The 26,181-nt window shown below is 38.0% G+C and overlaps 1 protein-coding gene across 7 annotated transcripts in view; it reads right to left on the bottom strand.

The window, feature by feature from the left end:
* The window catches only part of AMBRA1 (autophagy and beclin 1 regulator 1), a 165,324-nt gene extending 140,668 nt beyond the window's left edge, over window positions 1-24,656 (bottom strand). For 6 of the 7 annotated variants that reach the window (XM_063094035.1, XM_063094034.1, XM_063094033.1 and 3 more), the window contains exon 1: window positions 24,260-24,656. The gene's annotated coding sequence lies outside the window, so the exon portion shown is untranslated. The remainder of the gene's footprint in view (window positions 1-24,259) is intronic. The other variant, XM_063094030.1, reaches the window with a different exon arrangement.
* Between the last annotated feature and the right edge of the window lie 1,525 nt (window positions 24,657-26,181).

Below are 26,181 nucleotides of genomic sequence, written 5' to 3' on the forward strand. Positions count from 1 at the left end.
AAGCACTATTTTTAGCACTTTACATAAAGTAACTCATTTGTAATCCTCACAGCCACCCAGGTACATGAGGCCCTGAGAGAATAAGTCAGTCAGTGGTGGATTCAGTGATGGATTCAGGATTCAAACCGAGGCAGTCTGGCTCCAGAATCTAGATACCTAATTGTTGAAGAAAATTATTGGGCTGGCCAGTTAGCTCAGCTGGTTAGCACATAGTGTTATAACACCAAAGTCAAGGGTTTGCATCCCCATAACAGCCAGCCACCAAAAAAAAAAAGAAAAAAAAAGAAAAGAAAACTTTCTAATGTCTGAGATAAAACCTCCTCCTAGGCCCTCAATCAATGCCTTATGATATGAACAGGAAATCTGCTTCCTGTATACTTTTAAGGTTCATTTCCTCAAAGGTCAAGAAAAGTAGACCATTAGCCAATAAATTAAAGAATGATATGGAGGGAAACGGAAAAAAGTTCTGTCACTCCTTCCTCTCCATTAATTCATTTACGTAGTTTTTGAGAGAAAAAAGGGACTTCAAAACCTCTGACCATAAATAACTCTGAAATCGATAAAGTACCAAAAAGAACTATATCACAAAATTCAGCTACTAAGTATTTACCCTTACAAACCTACCAACTCCATCAAAATAAGAAAAATTACTTATCAGAAAACAGAGAGAGATTCCACAATAAATTTACTTTTGTCTGGCAACTGGAATAGAACATAAATCTCAAAAAAATATAATCAACAGAGAATGTGACTGTGCATATTCTGTTAAATCTGTACACACCCTTTTGTCAAACATGAATGACATAAAAACACCTGAGGACAGAAAAAAGGGAGTCTTCACATATAGTCTCATGCCAACCCTTTCTCATTCACAGGACAGACACATGTGCTAGTGGCCTCCCTGCACTGCCAGAGTTGATCCCAAAGAAGGCTTCTCTATAATGACATCAGTTTATCTGCCTGTGGTAGACTCTCTCCAAAGATAGGCATCATTAATTCCTTCCTACTCTTATTTGTACACTGCTCTATACCCATCAGGAGCTGAGAACATACTTTCCTCCCCTTGAATCTGGGCTGACCTTGTGATTTGCTTTGACCAAAGAATGCAGCAGAAGCAATGATGAGCCAGTTTCAGACGTGGAAGCTTCCACTCTTTCAGTCTTGGAAGCCAGCCACCAGGCTACAAAGAAATTCAGGATGTCCTGTTGGAGACAGCAACCATACAGAGAGGCCCCTAGATGATAAGACACCACATATACAGAGAGAGACCACATCGAAGATTATCGAGATACCCAACAAGTGAGTAAAACCCTTTTGGATCTAACCCACTACAACCACCAGCTGAAAGCAGATGAATGAATGACCCCCAACTGATGCTGCATAGAGCAGAAGAACCATCTACACAGCCCTGTCCAAATTCCTAACCCAAAGAATTGTGAGAAACAATAAATCATTATGGTTTTAAGCCACAAATTTTGAGGTGTTTTTTGTACAGCTAACTAAATAAATAACTAAAAACACTACCTACCTAACATCTAGTGTTGACAAATATCATAAATTTTCTAGAAAATCTTCTCTCAACACTCTAAAAAGGAATTTTTCTGAAAATATGAAAATTAACTAAATGTAGGTAACTAGATATCTCAAAATTAATTTTTATTTTATCATACATGTAATTCTTTGTTAGAACTCCTTCTTCCTCACCAAGATTATAAGGTCTGTGAAGGCAAAAACCATGTCTGTCGTAGTCCCAGCACCTAGCACAGAATAGAATGAATATTCTGTACCTGGCATAGAATGAATATGTGTATGTATTTATATCCAGAGTTATGGGGAAAACCCAAATGAAGCCAAATTCTCATAAACAGCAACATCTAGATTGAAAAAAAAAGCATGGGCAGTTATGGTATGGTGCTCATGAGTTCAAGTTCATAAATTCAATTTCTACAAGTCAAATATCTTTAACAGGAGAAAACTTTGTACCATTACCAATCTAATCTCAACCAGTCATTTCATCATGCACATGTCACTGATCACGAAAGGGCCAAACAACGGAGTATGCACAGGGAAAATCCATCACTACCACTATTAGAGGGGGTTAAAGAAAACACACCTCAAAGATGGCAGCAACATTTTTTATCCTCGTATTTGAAACACAACATATTTAGAACAAAGTATAGAGACAGGATATTCTGAGAACAGAGATGAGAACATGGGATATTATACCTTTCAAGCTTAAGAATGCTAGATATAAAATTTTCATCCTAATTTACTCTCTGAGAAAGCTAATCCTAAAATTTGAGGGGAGAAGAGTGGCAGTCAAGACCATAACAATAGCCCTGTGACTTAATGGATAAAGATAAGACTAAGAGGTAGGAAGATTTAGTAACTGACTTTTTACCACTGGGTTGTTATATAATCTTAGACAAATCATACTCACCGAATTTCAAGTTTTCCTCTGTGTAAACTGAAATTAATAATACTGTCTCTCTATCTTAAAACAATAAAGCCCTTGTAGAATCTTAGAAGAAATGGGTTGCAAAAATTCAAGGTAGGATTACCGCTTTTTTTTAAGTAAAAGACAAGTTAGGAACCAATAATAACTAGAGAACACAATAAATGGGAGTTTACACAAAGAAGTCTGGCACCTACAGTTCTCAGAGAAAGAATGCAAAAGAAACTACAGTGGTTTTAAAAGAGAGTGCCTCTTTTAATCACCCAACAAACTGAAAGCAAAGAATTTGATAGAACCAAGACCAACACAATCAAAATTACACACAGTCCCTTTATAAGAAGCCCAAAGCCCAGAAATAAACTGCTAATAGACAGAACCTGCACCTCTACTATGCACATGCAACAGCATTTATTTTTTATATATTAACTCAGAATAAGACAGACCTCTATAGGGAATATCACGAATAGGCTAACAACTTTATAAAAGACTTTGAAGATACAACACTGAATAAATCCTAATTACTGTTATTATAATGGGGGGCGGGGTGAAGCACCAGCTTCTCTGATACAGCTTCTGCTTACTAAGCTTCCTAAAGTAACTCACAATGATGTCGCCTAATGTCTGAAACACAGGAAAGCTTGTGCTCAAAACAAAGTGTGACCAAAACTGGAAATAGAAAGCCATATGACCCAAATTGGAGACTGACAATCTTCCTTACTCCCACTTACCTCAAAAGGATGAAGAAATAAATAAAGTTTTATCTGCAAATTACTCTGGGGAAACAGTGCACTGAGAACACAAGAACTCCTGAAAACTCAAGGGAGAACAAGGAGGAAACCATAGAATCAAGAAGAAATTAAAGCTCAATTTTTTGGTCCCAAGCTATCAAAAGAATCAAGAAGACCACGAAGGCTACCCTTAAACACAGAGAAATAGCAAGAGATATCCCATTAGTAAGCAACAAAAAAAGGAAAGCTTTTGATGGAAGAAATTTCAGAGAGGCAAAAACAGCTTAACCCCAGAAACGGGAACTGAAACCAGTTGCCTCAGACAAACAGGCCTAATGACTTTGGCAACAACATACCTTTCATCCACCAGCAATATTAGGAGGCTGAAGTAGAGCCGATTTCAAATCATGAAGGATCACATCTTTCCACTTTCTACACAGTCTTCGGGTAAAACAGAGTCCAACTCTCCTCCTTGGAGCACAACGTTGCCCCTAATTTTTCTTGAAAACCCCTGGAGCTACAGCAACAGTATTGTAAAAAGCTTTGAGAACATTAACCCATGAATCCTCACAAGCCCTGGGACAGATGGGATTACTCACACAGACAAATAAGAAAAACAAAACTTGGAAGAGGTTAAGAAATTCATCTACATTCACAAGATGAGTCAGAAGCCAGAGCAGGATTTGAATTCAGGCTTTTCCTTCTGATAATAATCAGAGCTTAACTCCCAGTCCTTGGCTCAGCAAATACTGCATTCAGTGTTCTCCAATCTTAGAGTCAGTCCAGGTCAGGTTCTTGGCTGACTAGAATAGAGAAAGGAAAAATTTCCCTCAAGGCTTTAAGAAAGAAGTCAAATTATTAAATGGAGAGTTCTTAAGCTAAAAGGTCCAGATGCCCCTCTACCTTGCCAATCACATTTCTCAGCCAATCAAAATAAGGCATTGGATTTAAGAACCTAGTCTTTAAGCTCTGAGAAGAAGCTGGATTCCATTTCCCCAACTTTCCAAATAAAGAACACTTAAGGAGAGGGAAAGATGTGAAAGCAATGATAAACAACCAACAATCACTTATTGAACATATACTGTGTACTACTCAGCACTGTTCTAGGCACTGATACAAGAACATTCCTGCCCTTGAGGAACTTATGTGATTATTTACATGATTAAAAGTTAAGAATATTTTCAAGTACCAATAAATGCTAGGAAAATATGGAAAGTGATAGAAAAACAAACAACCCACACCTTTCCACCTAGGGTGACCAGAGAAAGCCTCTCTGAAATGACAGTTAAGACCAGCATCTTGAGATAGAAGCCTTGAGAAAGAGGTAAATGAAAAATTATTCCAAGGAGAAAAAAGAGCAAGGTCCCTGGCAGGTAAGCTTATGCATGTGAAGGCCAGATATCAGGCCAGTGTAGCTGGATCACGGCTGAGGGAGAGAACAGAGACAGGTGGGTATCAGAAGGCTAAGATAAGGGACCAGCCCGTGGCTCACTCAAGAGAGTGTGGTGCTGATAACACCAAGGCCGCAGGTTCAGATCCCTTATAGGGATGGCCGGTTGGCTAACTGGGTGAGCATGGTGCTGACAACACCAAGTCAAGGGTTAAGATCCCCTTACTGGTCATCTTTAAAAAAAAAAAAAAAAAAAGACAGATAAAATCTGGATTTTATTAAGTACAATGGGGTGCTATTAGAGGATTTTAGCCAAGGAAATGACAAGATGATGGGAATTTGGACCAGAGCTAAGCAACATAGGTGATGATGAGTAATCCAATTCAGGATACATTTTGAAGAAACAGCTAAGGGAATTACAGATGCATAGTACATGGGATGTGAGAGAGAGAAGTTAAGAGTGATTCCTGGGTGTTTGGCTTAAGTCCCAAGTGGAGTTGAGGCCATTTATTGAGATGGGCCCCCCTATTTGGGGGGGAGAATGGCACAGATTAAAGGGAAAAATCTATACTTTAGGATCACTCCCTACTTTTCTATAAATAAGAGGCTGAGAAAATATGAGTAACTTGGGAGAACCTTTAAAATTTTTTCCTACAAATTAATAACTATAAATGTAATCTAACATTACTTCCTATTCTTAAATAATAATATATACATAAGACTAAATTTGAAATAGCATTCAAAGAAAGCATCCTCACCTCAAAGAGCAATCTTAAAGTCTTCTAAGTACATGGCAGAAAAATCAAATATCTATCCAATTAACTGCCAACTGTGAAAGACAAGTGATAAAATATTACGTGTCTGTGCATGTGTGTGTATATATATACATATATATATATATATATATATATATATATATATATATATGTATACACACACACACACACACACACACACACACACACACACACATTTTTTTTTTGGCAGCTGGCCGGTATGGGAATTCAAACCCTTGACCTTGGTGTTACCAACACCAGATTCTAACCAAGTGAGCTAATCAGCCAGCTAATAAGTATATTTAAAGCAATATTTTTATCTAGTATTCATTGAACACTTGCTACAAACCTAGCACTGCTAAGCACTATCCACACACTATCCCACTCATTCCTCATAATACTATGAAGATAGGTACTACTATTATTTCCATTTCACAAATCAGAAAAGTAGGGGCTTAGACAGGTTAAGCGATTTGCCTAAGTGGAGGATTCAAAATCAGATCTGCTTACCAAATGCATGATCTAACCACTACACACACCACTTTTATAAGACAGGCATTTGGGCTGGCCAATTAGCTCAGTTGGTGAGAGCACAGCCTTATAACACCAAGGTCAAGGGTTCAGTTCTCTGTACAAGCCAGCCACCAAAAAACCAAAAAAAAACATATATATATATATATGCATATGTATATATGCATTAAACCTCAGTATAGGAAAAACTCTTCTCAGGTTCTCATACCTAGAAAGAAAGTCATAATTAAAAAGAGTTGACTCAGGAGTCAAAGAGAAAAAGAATGAATAAAATGAATGAATTTGAGTCAGAACACAGTGACTCATGCTATAACCTTAGGCAAATTTCATGACATCCCTGCCTCAAACTACCTATCTATGAAGTTAAATTCACCGAAGCTAACCACTACTTGCCTCCTAGTGGGTTGTGAATGTTAATTAATATTTGTAATATATACACAGATCATCAGATGAAAGAGACAAGGAAAACGACAACGTTATTATTATTGCTTTGATGCTAGAGCAAAGCACCAGAAATCAAGGTGTTACGTGCACCAAGAATATAGGGTGTGACTACTTTTTTGAAAGGAACTATATAATTAATTCTTTTACCTTTAAGTTTTTCCTTTTTCTTAATTCAAAAAAGCAATATTTGGTTAGAGTGTGGTGTTATAGCACCAAGGTCAAATGTTCAGATCTCTGTACTGGCTAGCCGCCTTTAAAAAAAAAAATTAAAAAATTAAAAAAATACACACACACACACACACACACACACACACACGCTAGCCGCCTTTAAAAAAAAAATTAAAAAATTTAAAAAATACACACACACACACACACGCTAGCCGCCTTTAAAAAAAAATACACACACACACACACACACACACACACACACACACACACACACACACACACACACACACACACACACACACACACACACACACACACACACACACACACACACACACACACACACACACACACACACACACACACACACACACCCCATATGACACAGCAATTGCACTCTTGGGCATTTACCCCAGAGAATGAAAACTTATTATGTTCACACAAAAACTTGTACACATAGAAAAAAAAAAAGTTTTTTTTTTTCTTAAAAGATGACCAGTAAGGGGATCTTAACCCTTGACTTGGTGTTGACAGCACCACGATCACCCAGTGATCCAACCAGCCATCCCTATATGGGATCCGAACCCGTGGCCTTGGTGTTATCAGCACCACACTCTCCCCAGTGAGCCACGGGCCAGCCCCAGAAAAAAATTTTTTTAAAAAAACTTGTACACAAATGTTCACAGCAGCTTTATTCATAAGAGCCAAAAAATGGGAAAAATTCAGGAAAATTCATTGAAGGAAAAAATGTCCTTCAATGGGTAAATGACTAAAAAGCTATGGTACATCAGACCATGTAATACTACTCAGCAATTAAAAAGAATAAAATATTGATACATACAACTTTGATGACTCTCAAGAGAATTATGCTGAGTAGAAAAGGCCAGTCCAAAATGTTACATACTACATGATTCCATTTATATAACATTCTTGAAATAACAGAGAGACACATTAGTGGCTGGAAGGGACTACAGATGAGACCAAGGGAGAGGGGTTACGCCTCTTGCCTCTTGTGGGGCATTCTCCCTCAATTCTCTAGGCAAAGCTTTGTTGTAACTTTATCCACTACACTGTCTAATCTTTATAATTTGGGGGTGGGAGTGGCTATAAAAGTACATCGGGAGGGATCCTTGTGATGGAAATATTCTGTATCTTGACTTCATCAATGTCGATATCCTGGTTGTGATTGTGTACTATGGTTTTGCAGGATGTTACCATTGGGGAAAACTGGGAAAAGTACACACAGGATCTCTCTCTCATACATACATACACAAGTATGTCTTACAACTACAAGTAAATCTACAATTGTCTCAAAATAAAAAGTTTAATTTTTTTAAAAAAGGTAACACATGTTCTTTATAACAAGTAAAAAAAAGCCTGTGGTTCATCTCCCTCCAAACCCCTCCCAACTCCATCCTCTTGAGATAACCCTATAAAACTCAGCTCATACAAGCATGTATGCACATAATAGTTTTTGTTTTCTGTATCAAAATGGGAGCATATACACTATATGTTAGCCTGCAGCATACCTTTTTCACTTATTATCACTATATCATAGACAGCTTTTCTGTTTGTTTGTTTTTTCAAATAAAAATGACCAGTAAGGAGATCTTAACTTTTGACTTGGTGTTGTCAGCACCACGCTCTCCCAAGTGAGCCACGGGCCGGCCCCATAGACAGCTTTAAAAAAATCTTTTTAAAATACCAAGCATAGGATACTTTCTAACTGGGGCCAACCTGGCAGATGTTTACCAGCTAATGTAGTTTAGCTGAGTCAGCCATTTTCAGTGAGAGTGAAAAAGAAAGTGCATTAGAAAGAGATATGCAAAAATGCAAGATCTTCAGCAGCCACTCTAGGATCCCATCCCCCATCTATAAGCCTCCTCTATGGAACTATCCTGTGGGCCCACAGAGGAAGAAATGCTAAATAATTTCTTTTCAGCAGAGTATTGCAAGAAGGAATAATTCTCCCACGTACTCAAGCCATAGGACACAAACTTCTCTGAAAATATATTCCTCCTTCAGGCAGAAGTGCAAAATGTATTGCTGATCATTTTTAAAACATTCATTTGTGATAATAGCTACTACCACTATAAAGTATCAATGCATTATACACCGTATCTCTAAAGTCCCCTCCCACCTCACATCCATTTTACAAGCAAAAACCCAGGTCAATGTGGAATTACTTGCCTATGATCAAACAGCCAGTATGTGATAAAGCTGGGGTTTAAAGCTACAAAACTAGTGATTTTTTTCTTTTATCGGGTTTTCCTATATTATTACATGGCAACAGAAGAGATTCAATACATTTAACAAGTGTGTTTAGAGGGTCGGCCCATGGCTTATTTGGGAGTGTGGTGCTGATAACACCAAGGCCACGGGTTCAGATTCCTATATAGGGATGGCCGGTTCGCTCACTTGGGAGAGCGTGGTACTGACAACATCAAGTCAAGGGTTAAGATCCTCTTACCGGTCATCTTTAAAAAAAAAAAAAAAAAAAAAAGTGATTTATACATCATTTTGAACATAAGATTTTGAAAAGTTAAATTCACTTGCCCATTGTTGCAAGACTCATTAAGGGCAGCTCTGAGACATAAACACAGGTCTCTCAATTCACTGTGTGCATTCCTTTCCACTGCTTTCTTTAAGTCCAATAAAAAAAAAAAAATGTACGTAATGAGGGTTATAACACCAAGGTCTAGGGTTCTGATCCCCTTACTGACCAGCCACCCTCCACCCCAAAAAACGAACTTAATCAAGTTCAAGTTGTCTAATCTTATCAATGATAGATGAATCCATGAATAAATAATCATACCAGCTTAAAGACTATGGTACATAAAAAACAAATATGCTAAGCACTCACCATGAGGTACATATAACAGGTAAAGGACTGTCTATCCTTGATATGACAAAAACTCTTCAGATATTTGGGAGAAAAATATCAATACTCTCCCCAAAATTGCCACTAAGTACATCATCATCTTAGCAATAGCTAGAATTTTGGGGGTATTTACTATGAGCCAGGCACTTTACATGTTATTTCTGATCCTTACAACCACTCTTGAAAAGTAGGTGTTATCTCCATTGTATATTTGTGGCCACAAGGTTTAATGAAGTTCTGCAAAATCCCACAGCTACCCAGAAGCTGGGCTAGAATTCACACAGACATGCTCTTTTCCCACTATACCACTCTCCCTAAGGACAGAATAATTTCAAGGCATGTGTGGCTGTGACACTGAGTCACTTCAAACTTGACATAATTCACTGACTTGCAGTTATATAATTTAGCCATCTTTTAACTTTTCAGGTTGGTTTAACTAGTTTTCTCTTATGAATGCTAAAATTAACGGTCTTCCAGGTTTTCTTTTTTCATTTTTTAAAGAAGCAGAACCCTTTTTCCAAAAGGTACTTTATGCGGAAACACTACATTAAACAGGTCAAATTTGAGCTGCTCTAGCTTAAGCAGAGTGGGAGAACCAAAGCTCTTCCTTATTTTCATGGCCACCCCTTAGACACCTCTAAGGAACAGTCTGAAAAGCAGTGGCTTAAAAGAGAAGACTCTGCCCTTTCCATATCAGCTCTGCCACTCACCAGCTGTATGACCTTTAACAAGAAACAATGAATTACATTCTTTCTTGTCCTTTACAGTAGAGAGATGTCCTTTACCATCTACTTTGTAAGTTTCTTATAAATATTACATGGAAGAATAAATATAAAATTCCCTACACATGGTAAGCATTCACAAGTTAGTGCCCCTCATTTTTTAACTACAGTATTAACAGTTGTTGCCAATTCAAGAAAGTTAAATAAAAATATTTGATGATATTCTCAGCAGCAGGAAAGAGAACAAGTAAATGCTCTCACAGTTAAACTAAAATAAACAAACCTAACTAAGTCCTTCATTAAAGGCCCCAATGGTAATAACTCCCTCTATCTCAGTCCATTGGACTGCTACAACAAAATAGTATACTTTGCTATTCTGCTATAACAAAAACCTGGGTAGCTTATAAACAACAGAAATTTGTTTCTCACAGTTCTGGAGGCTGAGAAGTGCAAGACCAAGGAGCTGGTAGATTTGGTGTCTGGTAAGGGCCAGAGTTCTGGTCACAGACAGTGACTTCTTGCTGTGTTCTTACATGATAGAAGGGATGAGGGGTCTCTTTTAGCCTCTTTTATAAGGGAACTAATCCCATTCATGAGGACTCTGCCCCCATGACGTAATAAGCTCCCAAAGGTCCCACCTCCTAATACCATCACGTTGTGGGTAAGGATTTCAACATATGAATTCTGGATGGACACAAACACGCAGACCATAGCGCCTTCTCAGCTTTGCCTCCCAACCAGTTACTCATGGTCCCCAAGCCACAATTTTAGTTGACAGATAAGAGATCCTTTTTGAGACACCTTAATGTAAACATTGTGTGAGGTGGATGAGTTAATGTTATTCTAAGTACCTTAACTTTGGCATTTTTTGATCTGAGCATTTAAACTCGCAACTTAATTCCGCATTTAATGAGGTTTTCTTTCTTTGTTTTTGGCAGCTGGCCAGTACCAGGATCCCAACCCTTGACCTTGGTGTTATCAGCACCATGCTCTCCAAGTGAGCTAACCAATCCCTCATTGAGTATTTTTATGTTCATGTTCCACAACAGAATCTAATGTACACCTGCTCATCTTCTGAGCTTCTATTTCTCCAGGCACCACAAACTAAAAATACATCTATGTCACATGCACCTTCACTTAAGCAATTTTAACCTGGCCCTTGCCTAAATCAGTCATTAAGAATCTCTTCCCTAGAGAAGGAAATAAAGGGCATCCAGATTGGAAAAGATGAAGTCAAACTGTCCCTGTTTGCAGATGACATGATCCTATATATCGAACAGCCTAAAACCTCTACAAAAAAACTGTTGGAATTGATAAATGATTTCAGCACAGTAGCAGGATACAAAATCAACACACAAAAATCAGTAGCATTTCTTTTCTCCAATAGTGAACATGCAGAAGGAGAAATCAAGAAAGCCTGCCCATTTACAATAGCCACCAAAAAAATAAAATACTTAGGAATTGAGTTAACCAAGGAGGTGAAAAATCTCTATAATGAGAACTACAAACCACTGCTGAGAGAAATTAGAGAGGATACAAGAAGATGGAAAGATATTCCATGCTCTTGGATTGGAAGAATCAACATAGTGAAAATGTCCATACTACCCAAAGTGATATACAAATTCAATGCAATCCCCATCAAAATTCCAAAGACATTTTTCTCAGAAATGGAAAAAACTATTCAGACATTTATATGGAACAATAAAAGACCACGAATAGCCAAAGCAATGCTCAGCAAAAAAAATAAAGCTGGAGGCATAACACTACCTGACTTTAAGCTATACTACAAAGCTATAATAACCAAAACAGTATGGTACTGGCATAAAAACAGACACACTGACCAATGGAATAGAATAGAGAATCCAGAAATCAACCCACACACTTACTGCCATCTGATCTTTGACAAAGGCACCAAGCCTATTCACTGGGGAAGGGACTGCCTCTTCAGCAAGTGGTGTTGGGATAACTGGATATCGATATGCAGGAGAATGAAACTAGATCCATACCTCTCACCGTATACTAAAATCAACTCAAAATGGATTAAGGATTTAAATATACACCCTGAGACAATAAAACTTCTTAAAGAAAACATAGGGGAAACACTTCAGGAAATAGGACTGGGCACAGACTTCATGAATATGACCCCAAAAGCACGGGCAACCAAAGGAAAAATAAACAAATGGGATTATATCAAACTAAAAAGCTTCTGCACAGCAAAAGAAACAATTAAAAGAGTTAAAAGACAACCAACAGAGTGGGAGAAAATATTTGCAAAATATACATCTGACAAAGGATTAATATCCAGAATATATAAGGAACTCAAACAACTTTACAAGAAGAAAACAAGCAACCCAATTAAAAAATGGGCAAAAGAGCTAAGTAGGCATTTCTCTAAGGAAGATATCCAAATGGCCAACAGACATATGAAAAAATGCTCAACATCACTCAGCATCCGGGAAATGCAAATCAAAACCACATTGAGATACCATCTAACCCCAGTTAGGATGGCTAAAATCCAAAAGACTATGAACGATAAATGCTGGCGAGGCTGCGGAGAAAAAGGAACTCTCATACATTGTTGGTGGGACTGCAAAATGGTGCAGCCTCTATGGAAAATGGTATGGAGGTTCCTTAAACAATTGCAAATAGATCTACCATACGACCCAGCCATCCCACTGTTGGGAATATACCCAGAGGAATGGAAATCATCAAGTCGAAGGTATACCTGTTCCCCAATGTTCATCGCAGCACTCTTTACAATAGCCAAGAGTTGGAACCAGCCCAAATGCCCATCATCAGATGAGTGGATACGGAAAATGTGGTACATCTACACAATGGAATACTACTCAGCTATAAAAACGAATGAAATACTGCCATTTGCAACAACATGGATGGACCTTGAGAGAATTATATTAAGTGAAACAAGTCAGGCACAGAAAGAGAAATACCACATGTTCTCACTTATTGGAGGGAGCTAAACATTAATATATAAATTCACACACACACATACACACACACACACACAAATCGGGGGGGGAGGGAAGAAGATATAACAACCACAATTACTTGAAGTTGATACAACAAGCAAACAGAAAGGACATTGTTGGGGGGGAGGGGGGGGAGGGAGAAGGGAGGGAGGTTTTGGTGATGGGGAGCATTAATCAGCTACAATGTATATCGACAAAATAAAATAAAAAAAAAAAAAAAAAAAAAAGAATCTCTTCCCTTGGTCTATTATTGATAATGTGTTCCCATTTCTACATGTATAACCAGAGACCAAAGCATTTTTTACAAAAAAAAGAGATTCTCAGTCCCAATCTAAGCCCTGGCAACAACTCTCAAAGCACACTCTGTGGAAGCTGCAGATGTTGGCTTTGATCACTATGGTTTAGAAAGAATCATAACAATATATCACACAGCCAAGAGAAGGCTCATTTAAGATAAGGAACACAGTGATGAGTATTCGACATGGAAACGGGGGCCAAGAAGATTCAGAATACTAATCTCTGGGCCGGCCCGTGGCTCACTCGGGAGAGTGCGGTGCTGATAACACCAAGGCCCCGGGTTCGGATCCCATAGATGGAAGGCCGGTTCGCTCACTGGCTGAGCGTGGTGCTGACAACACCAAGTCAAGGGTTAAGATCCCCTTACCGGTCATCTTTTTTTTTTAAATAGATAGATAGATAGATAGATAGATAGATAGATAGATAGATAGATAGATAGATAGATAGATAGATAAATAGATAAATAAATAAATAGATAGATAGATAGATAAATAGAATAGAATAGAATACTAATCTCATATTTTACCAGGAGACCTTGAGCAATTCACCTACTCTCTATTATTCCTTCATGAGAAAAATGAAAATATACTCATCAAAATGCCAGAGATGCTGTTCTGATTAACCATCAACCAATTATGTGCTGAGTTCCCAGGAACCTCAGTACATCATCTTTGTCACCTCCCTCATTTCTAAACAAGTTCACACCTAAATCATCCCAGAAAGACAGTTACTAAGTCTTTGGGGAAGATATTTCACAATCACCCTTGGTAACATTCCAGGATCTTACAGTCAGGAAGTTCTTTCTAATATGTAATCTATATCTCTTCTGTTGCAATTAAAACACAATCCCTCTTGTCCTATCCTCTACGGAAAGAGAACATCTGCTTAACACCACCTGAACAATATCCCTTCAAGAGATTATAAAATGTAGGAAGCCCGTTTCAAACAGCTTTATGTAAATGCAACATGGCTTTATATGGGTCACCTTAGACAAAAAACATGATTAAGAGTCTTAAATTCCTAATTCCATCACTGATTTGCTCTAAAAATGATAGGAAGTTAAAACCATGCAGATGCTGTGCTTCAATTATCCCATCAGTAAAATGCAAATAACAAAACAAGAATGTTAGGAGAATTCAGTTCTTAAAAAAAGTAAACACACAGGAAAGGGATTCTAAATCCTCATCTAAGCCCTGGCAACAACTCTCAAATCACATACTCTGGAAGCTGCAAATGTTGGCTTTGATCTCTATCATTTAGGAAGAATCATAACAATAATATGTCAATAACACATTACCATAGGACCCTGCAATTCCACTCCTAGGTTTATATCCAAAATAAGTAAAAACAAGTCCATATAAATACATGTTCATAGCAGCACTATTCACAATAGCCAAAAAGCAGAAATAGCCCAAATGTCTATCAATGAATGAATGGATAAACAAATTATGGTATATACATACAACGGAATATTATTCAGCCTTAAAAAGGATAAATAAACCTCTAAAACATAATGCTAAGTCAAAGAAGCCAGACACAAAAGGTCACATATTGTATGATTCCATTTACATGAAATATCCAGAATAGGTCAATCCGTAGAGACAGAATGCAGATTGGAAGATGTTAGTCAGGAGCTGGTGAAAGTGGAGAATGAGAAGAAACTGCTTAATTGATAAGGGGTTTTACTCTGGAGTGATGGAAATGTTTTGGAACTAGACAGAAGGGGTGATTGCACAACACTGTGATTATACTAAATGTCACTGAACTGTTCACTTTAAAATGGCTAATTTTGTGTGAATTTCACTTCAATAAATTATTGAAAAAAAAAAAAGAAGAATGCTAGGAGAACTAATGAAAACAATATCCATAAAATGCTTAGCACTTCCCAGGAAAGTCATTATATAAAATTCTAGGTAGGATTGTAGCTTAAATGTTCAGTATCTCAATATACCTAATTAGACTCTGGGCAAAGATTATATAAATGGCAAACAAAACAGGAACCAAAATAAATTATAGAGCTTTGTCACATTTATATAGTATGCTACACTGAAATATGAGCCAATAAAGGAGTGAATGAATAAAGAGATTTACCAAGCATCTCAACTAAATAACTACAGCAACAATGACCACAGGAAAGCAATAAGAAAAAAGAGAGATAAGGGATGAACTTTAAAAGCCAATAATGCCAAGATACAAAGACCCACTAAGTAGGAAGATGAAAAAAGAAAAGCTAAAGATAACAGTTTGAAAGGACATAAAAAGTAGATAAACTCTTAACTTCCAAGGTCAATGTATAAAGATCATGAGAATCATTACTCTCACCATCTTGCTAATATCCTCATGCCCTTGTCCCTTTCTCCTCTAATATAACCTCCTGGCAAGACACCAAGAATAAGCAGTCAAAAACACAAAAATGGAAAGGTATGGTTCCTATCTTCATGGACCTTTTTTGTTTGTACATTCTTTTTTTTTTGGCCACTGGCTGGTGTGCAGATCCACACCCTTGACCTTGGTGTTATAACACCATGTTCTAACCAACTGAGCTAACCGGCCTAATAATGGACCTTATTGTCTTATGATTATTACTTCTTATGAGAAGACAGACATGCTAATAATCAAAATATACAGACCACCTCTACTTCCTCCCTTCCCACTCCTTAAACCCACTTCAGTCTGACTTCTGGTCCTATGTTCCTCCAACACTGTTCTTGTTATGATCATCAATGACCTCTGTATTGCTAAATCCAAGAAAATATAGATGACCACTTCCTTTCGGAAACATGCTCCTCTCTTGGTTTTTATAACAACACAATCTCTTGGATTTTCTCTTAAATTCCTTGGAGCTTAGTCCTGAGAACTCTTCTCCTTCTACTCTATATTTCTACTCTAGATGATCTCATCCATTTTCCCTGGCTATAAATACCATCTATATATCAATACCATCCAGACATACCTCCAGCACCACTTTTGAGCATCAGCCCAAAGACTGCTTACTTGATGTCTTCACTTGGATGTTTTCACAGGCATCTCACACTTAGCATGACTAAAATTAAGGTCTTTATTCCACTCCACAACTCTAGTCAAAATCTGCTCCTCCTCCAATGTTTCCTTCTCAGAAATGTCACCTTCATCTACCCAGATGCTCATGCCAAAAATCTGGGATCATACTTGACACCTCCCTCTTTCCACACACCCAATCTATCATTAATTCTTGCTTGTCCTGATTCTATAATATCTACTGAAAACAAAATATCTACTGAATCTTTCTACTTCTTTCCATTTCCACTGCCTACAGCCTAATCTAACCCATCATCATCTTTTGCCTGTACCACTCTAATACCTCCTAACTATACTTCTCCCATTTCTTCTCGTTCCAAACCACTCTCCACAAAGTAGCCAGAGTTATGTTTCAAAATCATGTATTAAGTCATGACACTCAAGCTTAAAACCTTCAAAGGCTTCCAATTACACTTACAATAAAAATCCAAAAGTCTTGATATATCCCTGCCTGTGTCTCTATCCTCATTCTATCCCTCTCCTGACTGCTCACTGTATTCCAGCCATTCCAATCTTCTTTCAGTGTCTCCAATGTACCAAGTTCTTTCCCACCCAACCCCCTTTGCCTTTCATCCTTCTAGTATTTTCTTAAATTAGTTCTTCAGAGAAATACTTTCCAAGGCTCCGTAGGATTTAACACACCTTGCAATTATATATTTATTGGTATATTTATTTGTTTACTGACTCTTCTCTGAACTATAAACTCTACAAGGCCATGGACAACATCTATTTTTTTCACTCTAGTCTTAGTACAGTGGCAGTAGTTTAGAGAGTTTAGAATTGTTTATAGTAGTTGAGAATCAGTATAACTTAGGGGTTCTGAGCTGGGGACTATTGAGCCAGCCTGCTTGGACTCAAATCCTGGTTCTGTTACATTCTACCTACATAACTTGGGCAAATTGTTCAAACTCTGTGTGCCACTACTAAATGGGAAGAATAAGAGTACCTACATCATAAGGTTGTCATAAGAATGAAAAGAATCAATGATGCAAAGCCCTTAGTATACTACTGGCACAAAGCATTCAATAAACACTGGCTCTGATTAGAATCAATATCTGCTAAATGAACAAGTCTGAGAACGTTTAAGAGTTAAAATACAGAATCACAATCAAGAAACAGTTCTGAAAGGCCTGACAGGAATATTTCATACCTAAAAAAATCCCCCAAAAACCAAAAACCCCACAGTACATAATATACAGTTTTATGGTACCTTCCCACCTACTACAGAGGTAGACATTCAACAAACATTTCCCAGGGGCCAGCCCGTGGATCACTCGGGAGAGTGTGGTGCTGATAGCACCAAGGCCACGGGTTCGGATCCCATATAGGGATGGCTGGTTAGCTCACTGGGTGAGCATGGTGCTGACAACACCAAGTCAAGGGTTAAGATCCCCTTACCAGTCATCTTTTAAAAAAAAAATTTTTTTTTTTTTTTTCCAAATGAATAATTGAAAAATATAGACTCTGCTATAATCACCAGATAGATTTTTATAATGACAGAGCAGGAATATTAAAGAGATTTAGACAGGTGAACATAAATAGATAGTTTAAAAGACTGAAGCAATCCATATCTTATAATGGCATAAAGGGGTACGAGTAATAAATAACTAACTCTACTAAATTCTTAGCCCTCTAACATATTCTTAGCAACAAATATGTTCACTTGGGCCGAGCCCGTGGCGCACTTGGTAGAGTGCTGCGCTGGGAGCGCGGCAACGCTCCTGCCGCGGGTTCGGATCCTATATAGGACTGACCAGTGCACTCACTGGCTGAGTGCCGGTCACGAAAAAACGACAAAAAAAAAAAAAAAAATATGTTCACTCTTCCAGAAGTTTACCCAAAGTTATTTGGTAGCTTTGATTTTTCCCTAAATATTCTTTTCCTTTCATTTAATCAACTTCTTCCAAATTCTTCACACACCAATCAGTTTAAATGAATGGTAAGATTTAGATGCTTGCTTAGACACTTTCTACCTGTTTTGCAAAGAAATGTTCTTCTGTTCCTAAAACAACTCTGACCTGTTTTGCTACATATATTACAAAATCCTCAAAACTTTGCCATCTATCCTAATTTGGAACTCTGTTTCAGACACTGTTGCTTTCTAGGCTTCTCATTCTTAGTAAGGACTTATCCCATTTGCAATTTTCAAAAAATTAAAGTTAAAAAATTGATTAATTAAAAAATTAAAATTAAGAAATTAAAAATTATAAATAAACCCATCCTTTCACTTTAATCTGAAGGGGACTTAGGGGAAAGAGGGACAAACAAACTGCTTTAACTTCCTATTCCCTATTAAAGTTTTCTCAAAAGTACCTGAATTTCAATCTAAGCATCACTATTATTTATTCTCCTTTTGAAGAACATACATGATTTGTTATAATAATAACATTAATAATGATAACAGCTGGCATACATAGTGCTATGTGCTTATGCTTTACATATATTAACTCATTTAGTTATCACAACAACAGCATGATACTTTACAGATAAGGAGAGGGACAAAGAAGTTAAGTAACTTAAGAAGTTAAATCCAAGTTGCAGAGCTAGTAAGTAGTGGTACTGGGATTTTAACCCAGGGAGCCTGGCTCCAGAGTCAGTGGCACTATGCTGCTATTTGAAAGTTTGAGAAGAGATATTTTTCTGCCCTGTTTTCAAAGCTCAGGTAGGCTGAAATACTCCAATTCTCTCCTCAAATCAAACACACACATTAATCCTCTACAACTCAGTAAAATGTGAGATGCTTCACTATGTCATAGGAACATATTCTTAAAATGCAGTAATTTTGGTTTATAGGAGAATACGTTCTATTTTGGGGAGCAGGAATAAACAAATGATGAAATCATGAAATTTGCCTCAGTTCATTCTACAGAGAGAAACACGATTCCAATAAGCAGTACTAAAAAATATTTGGAAAAAACCTTCTAATTTCTTGGAAGAAAGGCACCAAACAAGATCGTAGGTATTATTTTACACACACTCAGCAATGGGCTACATTTTCCCTCTCTCGATTTCACAATCCTCCTAAGTCTATCCCCTGCCATACGACTAAGTACTTCAGCTTATTCCCACTACAAAAGCACCTGAAGGCATGTGTCCAGCCTTCAGATGTAATGAATTTAACATCCAAAGAATATTAATTTGGAAAAAATTAATAAATGATAACTAATTAAATTCAGGTCAAATTAAAGGTAAAAAATTAAACTCATTTATAAGTCATAGTTATCTTTTACTATGCCAAATCCAATATTATCATATATTAAGTATCAGACAAATATACACATAGCAATCTTAAATGAAGACTTCCATTGTGACGGCAGCAGAGAAACTAATTTATAGAATCATGATGTCATGATTGCAACTTTTTTTTCTTTTTTTTAAAAAATGACCAGTAAGGGGATCTTAACCCTTGACTTGGTGTTGTCAGCACCACACTCTCCGAAGTGAGTGAACGGCCAACCCTATATGGGATCCGAACCCATGGCCTTGGTGTTACCAGCACCACGCTCTCTGAGTGAGCCACAGGCCGGCCCATGATTGCAACTTTTCAAGGGAATTAAGGATGCCATGACTTAAGACTCCCAATCCTGGTGAAAGCCCAGTGCCCACCTCACTCCTTCTTCCCTTTCCGTCAATTCTTTTTTATTTCCTTCAGAGTACTTGTTTCAGCCTAAATTTCAATTACTTTAATTATGAGATACCTGGTCAACTATACTCCCCACTGGAATAAACTCCATAAGGGTAGGAACACCCACGTCTACCTTTGCATGCCAGCATCTAATGAGCCTTCAATAATTACTTGCCAAATAAACAAAAGCCTGAAAAGATAAGGGTTGAAATGCAGAGTCACAACCAAGAAATAGTTCCAAAAGGTCCGACAGGAATATTTCATACCTCAGGAAAAAACACAGTACAAGAACAATATACAATGAAGAAAGAAAAAAGTTTAGGTAGAGAAATGGAGATTAGCAACCTTAGGAGCAGAGGAAGAGAGAGAAACAGGTTAGAAAAAACATTTTCTACTCATTACACTAATCTATAAGACACTTAAGCTAGGACCTATGAAAGAGAGGGGGTAAATATCCTTAGTCTCATCCTAACTAAACATGCAGCACCTACAATCTGTCTTTCACTAGCACTTCCAAGCAATTACTCCTTTCCACATGCATGTTAGTAAGTTCTTCCAGGGCTGGTTTAACATTTGTTCACCTCTGTCTTCCATGATTATCTAATGTAACATTACCTTGTACATAGCAAACTCCCCCAAAACCTAGATGACATCTGTTCATTGTTGCTGTAAGATAACATAGAAGTTAACATTTGAAGGACACTTTATCTTTTTAAACCCGTCTCACACGCTTTTTCTCAACAGAAGTATTATGATAGATGCCTTATCTTTCCCCATTTTTAAATACTCAGAAAAGCAGGGCCGGCCCTTGGCTCACTTGGGAGAGTGTGGTGCTGATAACACCAAGGCCAATGGTTCGGATCCCTATATAGGGATGGCCGGTTAGCTCACTCAGGAGAGCCTGGCGCTGACAACACCAAGTCAAGGGTTAAGATCACCTTACCGGTCATCTTTAAAAAATAATAATAATAATAAATAAATAAATAAATACTCAGAAAAGCATTCAAAGTGGTAAATTTGAACTCAGCTCTGCTACGCGTATACCTGCTGTGTGATCTTCATCAAATTATTTACTCTCTCTGAGCTTCAGTAGAGACGTGGAGAAAAGAATATCTCTATGGGGAAAATAATATCCACCATAAAGGACTGTTATGAGTACTAAATGAGATAATGTATGTAAAGAGCATGACACACAAAAGGGGAGAAAGAAAAAAAGGAAAAAAAGGAAAGAACATGACACAGTCAATGCTCAATAAAGGATAGTAACCTTCTCTACAACTTCCTTAAATAATTTGGATAAGATTTCTCAGATAGCAGGCTGGTAAGCCTAGGGCTTAAACCCAGATCTCCTGATTCCTTTAATCACATTTCACTGGCAGGCTGCCACATACTACTAGGCAGATAAATACATTTTGACAATAACTGCTCACAAAATTTTTATCTATCAGTCACAAATTTTAGCTTTGCAAAAAGAAAAAAAATAGATCTAATTAATTTGGGGGAAAGGGGCTTGAAAAGATAAAAATATGAATTACCCAAACCAGAGGACAGACTGTACCATAGCACTTATGTACAAAAATTATGACAAGAAACCAAAAGCTCTTACTGTGTTTATGAGGAACAATTGGAGAAAGAAACAAGAATGACTATGATTAAAGGAACTTAAGGTTTTTTTCTTTTCTTTTTGGGGGGTGAGGGGTGGGGGGTGAACCAAACCACTGGACAAAAAAAATCTGCATCCTATTCCAAAATAACTCTAACAAGGCTGAAACAGATCTTAGAAAAAGAGACCTTGGTGTGCTAATCAAACTTTTTCTCTAATTTCTTTAAGAGTAAGATAAATGGGAAGAGAGAGAAAAATTGTCAACCTAAACTGTCAATATTCATGAAGATACTTGAAAACCATAAATGTTTGGATTCAGTATTGATAAGCAGCATAAAGAAAAATGATCAAAAGAATAAAAGTTTCATGCATTACCTAACACAAATAGAAAATATTTTGAATAACTATACAGTATAAAAATGTAAGTTATTACTCTATTAAATAAAAATAACCACAAGTTCTAGAAGACATTCAAAGTTTATTAATTTAAGGACCGGCCCATGGCTCACTTGGGAGAGGGTGGTGCTGGTAAAACCAAGGCCACAGGTTCAGAACCATCCACAGGGATGGCCGGTTCGCTCACATGGGAGAGCGCGGTGCTGACAACACCAAGTCAAGGGTTAAGATTCCCTTACCAGTCATCTTTAAAAAAAATTTTTTTTAAGTTTATTAATTTATTTATTGGCAGCTGGCCAATACGGAAATCCGAACCTGTGACCTCAGTGTTAGCACCATGCTCCAACCAAGTGAGCTAACTGGCCAGCCCAAAGAAGTTTACATCTTTAATAATTCCTAAGAACTTTCTTACTAAAAGATACAATACAATAATTCAGTCACATTCTGAACCTGTACATTTCTAAAAGGAAATGCCAGAAGAGAGTCCAACCTGAAATTGACAGAACAACACAAGATTTAAACCAAGTAAGTTAAAAGTCTGAACTTCTATCATAAGGCGGGGAAGAAGATAAGAAGCTCTATCCCTGTAACCTCCCACCACCACCACCACCAAATTTCTTGTCTGCCTCAATTCAATTTTAACCTCTGCTAAGTGTTTCCTACTAAAACAAAACAAAATGTTAACATTTCTTTGTGACACTAATAGTAATCCCTATTTATTATTTAGCATTCATTACGAACCAGTGAGATACTACTAGTAACTCTAAATTCTATGCAGAACCTATCAATCCCCAGTGGACAATGTCGCTTCCTTCTCTAAATTCTTTCCTCTGATATATATTTTCTACCATAAAAACCTTTTCAGAGAATACATATTCTTAGCCTAATTTCCCAGTCTAGATTCTCCATAAAGGTAGTCTGGATTCATTGATCTCTCTTTCTGGGAGCACCAAGGTCGTGGTAACTAGAAAATTGCTTATGACCAAGGGCCCTTCATTTAAATCTTGCTGACATAACACAAAAAATTAAAGGAACAGTAATCTTCCCAAAACTCACATGAGAATCCCAAAATTGCACAGGAATGTAGGTTTGTACAGTTTCCACCCAAGGACTAAGAATTTAATCTATATTCTCTTAAAACCATTCTCCTGCTGATTCTACACAGTATGGAAACTTATCCAACCTAGAATGATTAGTTTGTTCAAGAAAGTGACACAAATTAGGATCATGACACTGAATCGGATGAAATAAAATGAATAAGAACACTTAGTCGTTAAAGTTTCCAAGTTGTGAAAGAAAAGGGAAACATAAAGGAGTTCCCAAAATGTTAACCTTCAATTTAAGTATTTCAACATTTGAATGATTTCTACATATAGCCTTTTTAACTCAGTATATGCAGTGGCTAAACCACTAATCAAATATGACAAAACTGTTCCAAAAGAGACGGGTTTCCTTTGACTACTTCCTAGAAAGCAAACATACACAGGACAAGTATTTGACTTCAAAATCTTGACCATCCTCTGTCGGACCTCTGTCGGACACTAATCACTTAACACCATAGTTGAGAGAGAGTAGGATGAGGAGAAAGAAGAGAAATCAGGATCAATCAGGAAGCAAACTGGACAGCAAACCAAATTACCTATCAAGAAACAAAAAGAAACTGACTAAAATGATACAGACTTTGAAAAGCAAAAGCAGCCAAAAGATCACATGGTCCCTTTACTTCTGAAACCACTAAAGACAGAACCTATATTCCCAGGAAAAAGGGATCACAGGCAAACGACAAATCACTGTGTGCAGAGTGACTGGTAAAATGGGGTCGGGCGGGAGTGAACTGGTAAACGACAAAAAGTGACTTACGGTGCATTTAATGATCTGTCGGGGATATGGGGAAAACTGACGTCCCAGACCTCAGCCTCAGTTTCCCTACCCAAAAAAGACGAGAACATGACAATTCGCTCAGAGGAGCCAGAGGACCTTGTTCCACACGCCTCCACCTACTCAAAGGTCCCTTCAAAGGCCGGACTCAGTGGGGGTCACCAGTGCAATTGAGTCATGACACCCGGAGCCTTAGGAGGGGGGAAAAGGAGAAAGGGAGGAGGGTCAAAGCGCGCAAAGCTTTATCCGTTCCAGGAAGCGATTTTTCCCCCCACGACGGGGGTACCCATACCCGCCCTAGACCCAACATCCCCTCCCTACCGAACCACATTGGGCAGCCCCAGCATCTCTCCCTCCTTCCGGTTTCTCCTTCAGTTCCGGGCCGCCCCTCCAGCCGCGCCTCCGAACGCAGACCTGCAGCCCCTCCTCTGGCAGCGTCTCGGCGACCGCCTGCTCGCCCACCCGCAGGCGCCAAGGTCTTCTCAACCCCGCGGCGGAAGGATGCCGGGCTGGGCCTCCCAGGCTTCTCCTGGGCCTACCTGCAAGGCGGGCGGGGACTAGGTTTGCAGCCCAGCGGGCGGGCAGAGCCACTGAGAGAAGGAAGGAAGAAGCGAGAAAGAAGCACGGGGTCCGCTGTGCCGACCGGCGGGAGAAAACCGCCTGAGCGCGGGGCCTCGCGGATAACTCAGCATTCGACCCGGCGCCGCCGCCGCTGCTCAGGAGACATCAAGCAAGAAGACGCCGCAAAAGATCACCGAATACACGAACGCCCCAGACATCAAAGGAGGAACGCCCAAGCAATCGTTCGAGGAACTACAGCCGAGCGCCGAAAAACAGCTCCGCTCTAACTCAAGGTCCGGCTCCTGTCCAAGGCATTAATAAACAAACCCAGATCATAAGCCATGGAATAAGCCTGTCCTGCCATTTTGTCTGTTGGTTGCCGGCTGTTTAAGATGTTTAAAGAACTGGAGTATGTTGAAGATTAAATCATAGCTTAACAACATTTGTTGTCTATAGTTCAGCAACTACCTTATGGACTCCAAATACTATTTATCCCAATTGAGCAAATCACTTCACCTCTTTTGACCCTTAGTTTCCTCATAGAATAGTGAGATAATCAAAAGATTATACAGGGACAGAGACAGAGAGAATGAGAGAGAATCTAGACTGAGGAATAAAGTAAACAATCTCTATAAAAGCTCCAACTTAGCTCCCACAATAGCCAAGAGAAGCTAGGAAAACCCAGGGTTGTGTAGTCTGAAGTTAAGGCGCGGGGGGGGGGGGGGGAGTACATGAATTGCTTTCCTTTTTCTTTTCTTCCAAAGGCCTAGAACCACAGGTGTGCTTCTTACATAATGATCAAAAGTCTCTTTGGGTTCAGAACCTGATAAAGTATGTTGACATTTGCATCATAACATCAATGGCCTCTTTCTGAAGTCTCTTAAAAGATGAATAATATTCTTAACACAAATATAGATTAATATCCTAGATACAATTCAAAAGGTCACATAGATCACTACAAGTATGGATTACTAAGTGTGAGCAATAATTGTCTACCCTACCTCCTCTTAAGGAGGGAGGAGACTCTGAGAGGAAGGGTGTATACAAGCAACAAGATAGTCCCGCCCCTTAAAGAGTTTATAATCTAACTAAAATCAAAAGAACTCATCCTTACAATATTAGCCTTATTTACAATTCATTGTCACCTTTTAAAAATCCTCTCCTTTAAGTCAACTAAAATATTTAAGAGACATATATATATATATATATATATATAAAATACAGTATAAGACCAGCATCCATAATATGCCATATATGTGGACAAGACAGTGGGCCTTTGTTGTCTACCATTGTTTTAGAGGACTTTTAAAATGAATAAAAATTATAGCAAAACAGAAAAAAAAAAAGAACAAATTATAGCAACATTTAGGAAAGTCTAAAAAAAGAAAGAATTTGAAAATATGCTTCCAAAACACAAAATTTTCATTAGTTCATGTTCCAATGCAGTCCTTGGAAATAATACATAAAAAATTTTTAGAGGTTTAATTCAAGCAGAGATACAATTACGTTGTTTTGCATACATTATTTCTCTATTAAATTCTTTAATAGTTATTATTTTTAACAATTGTACAATATTCCAATGAGGGGATATATTGACCATGCTCCCCATTATTGAATATGTATGTTGCTTCTAAACATTTCCTGTGTAATAGGTATTGCTGCTTGTGGAAAGAGGCAGTTAT

Source organism: Cynocephalus volans, chromosome 4, assembly GCF_027409185.1.
Source record: "Cynocephalus volans isolate mCynVol1 chromosome 4, mCynVol1.pri, whole genome shotgun sequence".
NCBI classification, from domain to species: domain Eukaryota; kingdom Metazoa; phylum Chordata; class Mammalia; order Dermoptera; family Cynocephalidae; genus Cynocephalus; species Cynocephalus volans.